The 5497-nt window shown below is 38.9% G+C and overlaps 1 non-coding gene across 1 annotated transcript; it reads right to left on the minus strand.

The window, feature by feature from the left end:
• Positions 1–321: 321 nt before the first annotated feature.
• Positions 322–392, minus strand: TRNAR-UCU (transfer RNA arginine (anticodon UCU)). Its single transcript has one exon. It is a non-coding gene; the product is annotated as a tRNA-Arg (tRNA).
• Between the last annotated feature and the right edge of the window lie 5105 nt (positions 393–5497).

Below are 5497 nucleotides of genomic sequence, written 5' to 3' on the forward strand. Positions count from 1 at the left end.
GCTCTTTTTAAATAGTACCTGGAAATATAGAACTTCATCTGAGGGTTGTAGGAAATGCTCGTTTGTCATTAGCTGCCTTGAAGTCAGCTCCTGACTCAGGGACATGGACAATGGAACCACTACTGGTCCTACACCATCCCTATGATCAGTTGTGGATCAGACCACTATCATCCACAGGGTTATCACTAGCTGATTTTTGGAAGTAGAATGCCAGGCCTTTATTAATAGCTGATTTTAGTCTGGAAGCTCTATTGAAACCTGTTCAGCAACATAGCAACATGTAAGCCTCTGCTGATAGATAGGTGGTGGCTGTACATGAGGTGCATTGGCCAGGAATCAAACCCGGGTCTCCTGCATAGAAGGCAAGAGTTCTACCACTGAACTACCACTGCCCTCAATCTGGTTCAATAGATAACCAAAAATTATGTTCCATTGGAAGAATACCCTCTTTATTGACCTTAAATAAATATAAAGGCAGCAGGTTCATTTAATTTCACTAAATTAATTTCATTTTTAAAAGGAGAATAGAGTGTAATTATAAATACATATCTCATTAGCTAGAATCTTATGCAGCTTCCTGATGAAGTCATTGTAATTTAGGACAGCAAGAGGTAAGGGTAAGTTTGTTTGCAATAGCCTGCCCGTATTACAATGCTGAAATATAACAATTAATATTTCAACATAAAATACTAAGGAGTGAACACAGCCACCCAAATATAAGAGATTAATCATTTAGGTATTGAAAAAGGGACATGGAGACCAGTTAATTGCCAGGATCTGAAAGTCAGTGGTCTAATCCGATTAAATATGTAAATGCAGTAGTGATGCTCATTTTCAGTGTTCTTCTGAGCTAATAATTAAATGATGGATTTAGAATTTAATTGCTAGGTAGTCGACTGCTTGTCCAAAAAACCCTGTCTCCTTCACCAGCTGTATCCAGCCCTTTCAAGGTCCCTGAACACGCTCTTTACTGACTTGGACAGTGGGAATAGGAGAGGAAATTTACACCATAAATAAACAGGCTCTTTCCCTGGGCTTCTCTCTGACATGACAGCCAAAATGAGAGAATATTCCTCCTCGAGGACAGTGATATATACTGCTACTTGACTTGTAATAAGTGTCGGGAGAATCGCACTGGGGGAAAAATGAAAACTAAACCTCAGCAGTCCTGAGCCTGTTAAGGAAGCAATGTCTGGGTAACCTGAGGATCTGGTTTGTAATGAAAAAAGGCTCCCCCTGCCTGTGTCAGCCTACAGCCATCTCTACCTCCTCCAGCTCCCAAAGGGAACGTTTCTTTACCAGCGCTCCCAGGACACCTCTTCCATTGTTGTCTTGACTTATTTAACCTACTGCATACTCAAGCCTGATTTCCCTAGATGATTGTAAGATGAGAGCCAGGGTGTTGCATGATATCTTAGAGTTCCTGCTGCTATTTTGGTGGTATAAATCTCTATAGTCATATGCTGACATGTTGTAGGGTGGGATTACCTAGATGCCATACTGCATCTGCGTTCTATCAAAGGCAGGCAGAGAGAATGGCCTGATAGCACCCCAACTAAATATAATCGTTTCTTCTGTTGGATAAGAGTCCCTGGGTGGTGCAAATTGTTAATGTACTTGGCTGCTAACCAAAAGGTTGGAGGTTCAAGTCCACCCAGAAGTGCCTTGAAAGAAAGGCCTGGTGGTCTCATTATGAAAAATCAGCCATTGAAAACCTTATGGAGCACAGTTCTACTCTGACACAATGAGGTCGCCATGAGTCAGAAATGACTTGATGGCAAACGGTTGGATAACCTCAGAGCATGGTGTTTGTAAATATCATGCTATTTGTTTAAATCATCCTTGAACCTTCCTAAGTGCCTGATATAAGGCCTTACACGTAATAGCAGCTCATAAAGATCTATATAGACTCAAGTGAACAAATGTGCAATAAAGGGAAATATAAAGTTCTGTTTTCTTGATAGTCATTGGTGAAAATTAAAGGAAATTACTAATAAAGATTTTTTTTATATTGAACTCAGCAATAGCAACTGAAAGACAACAGAAAATTTAGATTCAATTAACTTGTCTTTTTACTCCTTTAATTTTTTGTTTTCTAAAGTAGAACATGCATTGTTTAGGGGGCACTGAGCTTCTGTTTATGGTGATGGAAAATCTGGCAATGGATATTGGTGATGGTTGCACATGGTGGATATAATTGGTGTCACTGAATTGTACACATGAAAAATGTTGAACTGACAAATGATATGTTATAAATATTTTTACAACGATAAAAAAGAGAAAAGCAGAACATGGATATGACAAGAAATTCAGATAATGAAAACCAACATGTATGTGCGCACATTTATGTGGGATCTTGGTGGAAGAGGACATTTTATTAAGCACTTGTCAATATTGCCTTATTTTAGTGTAAATATATGTATAAGTGTTTTGTGCATTTAAACATAAATGCCACCTCCAACTCTATATTGTGAGGGGCTATAGAACAGTCTTACACATGTGGACCTCGCCTGATGGAATACACAGGTATCAAATTGACTGCATCTGCGGAAAAAGACAATGGAGAAGCTCAATATCATCAGTCAGAATAAGACCAGGGGCTGACTGTGATACAGACTGTCATGGATTGAATTGTGTCCCCCAAAAAATGTGGGTAGCAACTTGGCTAGGTCATGATTCCCAGTATTGTATGATTGTGTTATCTGATGTGATTTCCTTATGTGCTGTAAACTCTACCACTATGATAAGATTATATGTGATCTCCTCATGTGTTATAAATTCTATCACTGTGATGAGGTTATACTGATGAGGTTGACAAGATTAGTGTCTTAATGCAATCTCTTTTGCGATATAAAAGAAAGAAGCGAGCAGAGACACATGGGAACCTCATACCACCAAGAAAGCAGTGCCTGGAGCAGAGCGCGTCCTTTGGACCTGAGGTTCCTGCGCAGAGTAGCTCCCAGACCAAAGGAAGATTGATGACATGGCCCTTCCTCCAGAGCCAACAGAGAAAGTGTTCCCTTGGAACTGATGCCTTGAATTTGGACTTGCAGCTTACTGGACTGTGAGAGAATAAACTTCTCTTTGCTAAATCCATCCACTTGTGGGATTTCTGTTAGAGCAGCACTAGAAGACTGAGACACAGACCATATGCAACTTCAAGTTAAAGCTGAAGAAAATTAAAACAAGTCCATAAGTGCCAAAATACAACCTTGAGTATATCCCACCTGAATTTGGAGACCATCTCAAGGATAAATTTGAGCCATTGAACACTAATGACTGAAGACCAGACAAGCTGTGGAATGACATCAAGGACATCATACGTGAAGAAAGAAAAAGGACACTAAAAAGACTGGAAAGAAAGATTAGCTAAATAATGGAAGAAATGATGAAGTAAAAGAGCTGAACAGAAGATTTCAAAGGGCAGCTCCAGAAGAAAAATTAAAGTATTATAATGAAATATGCAAAGATCTGGAGTTAGAAAACTAAAAGGGAAGAATACACATTTCTCAAGTTGAAAGAAATGAAGAAAAAATTCAAGCCTCGAGTTGAAATATTGAAGGATTGTATGGGGAAAATACTAAATGACACAGGAAACATCAAAAGAAGATGGAGGGAATACAGAGTCACTGTACCAAAAAGAATCGGTTGATGTTCAACCATTTCAGGAGGTAGCATATGATCAAGAACTGATGGTACTGAAGGAAGAAGTCCAAGCTGCACTGAGGGCATTATCAAGAAACCAGGCTCCAGGAATTGACAGAATACGAATTGAGATGTTTCAACAAATGGATGCGGCGCTGGAAGTACTCATTCATCTATGCCAAGAAATTTGGAAGACAGCTACCTGGCCAACTGACTGGAAGAGATCCATATCTGTGCCTATTCCAAAGACAGGTGATATAACTAAATGTGGAAATTATGAAATGATATCATTAATATCACAGGAAAGTAAAATTTTGCTAAAGATAATTCAAAAATAGTTGCAGAAGTACATCAAAAAGGAACTGCCAGAAATACAATCAGTATTCAGGAGAGAATGTGGGATGAGAAATATCATTGCTGATGTCAAATGGATCTTGACTGAAAGCAGAGAATATCAGAAAGATGTTTACCTGTGTTTTATTACTTTGCAGAGGCATTAGACTGTGTGGATTATAACAAATTATGTATAACATTGTGAAAAATGGGAATTCCAGAACACTTAATTGTGCTCATGAGGAACCTGTACATAGATCAAAAGGCAGTCATTTGAACAGAACAAGGGAATACTGCGTGGTTTAAAATCAGAAAAGGTGTGCGTCAGGGTTGTATCCTTTCACCATACTTATTCAATCTGTATGGTAAACAAATAATTTGAGAAGCCAGACTATATGGAGAAGAACATGGCATCAAGATTGGAGGAAGACATATCAGCAACCTGTGATATGCAGATGATACAACCTTGTTGCTGGAAGTCAAGAGTACTTGAAGTACTTACTGATGAAGATAAAAACTATAGCCTTCTGTATGGATTGCACCTCAACATAAAGAAAACAGAAATCCTCACAACTGGACCAATAAGCAACACCATGATAAACAGAGAACATATTGAAGTTGTCAAAGCTTTAATTTTACTTGGATTCACAAGCAACACCCATGGGAGCAGCAATCAGGAAATCAAATGATGTATTGCATTGGGCAAATCTGCTGTAAAAGACTTCTTTAAAGTGTTAAAAAGATGTCACTCTGCAGACTAAGGTGCACCCAACACAAGCCATGGTATTTTCAGTTGTCTCATATGCATGTGAAATTTGGACAATGAATAAGGAAGACCAAAGAATAATTGATGTCTTTGAATTATGTTGTTGCTAAAGAATATTGAATATACCATGAACTGACAGAAGAACAAACAAATCTGCCTTGGAAGAAGTATAGCCAGAATACTCCTTAGAAGCAAGGATGGCAAGACTTTGTCTCAAGTACTTTGGACATGTTATCAGGAGGGACAAGTCCCTGGAGAAGGACGTCATGCTTGCTAAATTAGAAGTCAACGAGAAAGAGGAAGACCCTCAACAAGATGGACTGACACAGTGGCTGCAACAATGGGCTCAAGTGTAGCAAAGATTGTGAGGATGGTGCAGGACAAGGCAGTATTTTGTTCTGCTGTATATAGGTTCACTATAAGTTGGAACTGACTCGACGACACCTAAAAACAACAACACATGGTATACTGGGAGTCCCTGGGTGACGAAAATGCTTGAGTGCTCAACTAGTAGACGAAAAGTTGGCAGTTCAAACTCATCCAGAGATGTCTTGGAAGATAGGCCCAGAGATTTGCTTCTGAAAAATCATAGCCTTGAAAACCCTGTGGAGCAGTTCTACTCTGCACACACGGTGTTACTGTGAGTCTGAATCGACTTGATGCAACTAACAACAACATGGTATATTGTAGGCACTCAATGACTATTGCTATTTTTTTTTAAAAGACTTTATTCCTTAAAGCATTTTTTTTTTT

Source organism: Trichechus manatus, unplaced genomic scaffold, assembly GCF_000243295.1.
Source record: "Trichechus manatus latirostris isolate Lorelei unplaced genomic scaffold, TriManLat1.0 scaffold00006, whole genome shotgun sequence".
Lineage (NCBI taxonomy): Eukaryota > Metazoa > Chordata > Mammalia > Sirenia > Trichechidae > Trichechus > Trichechus manatus.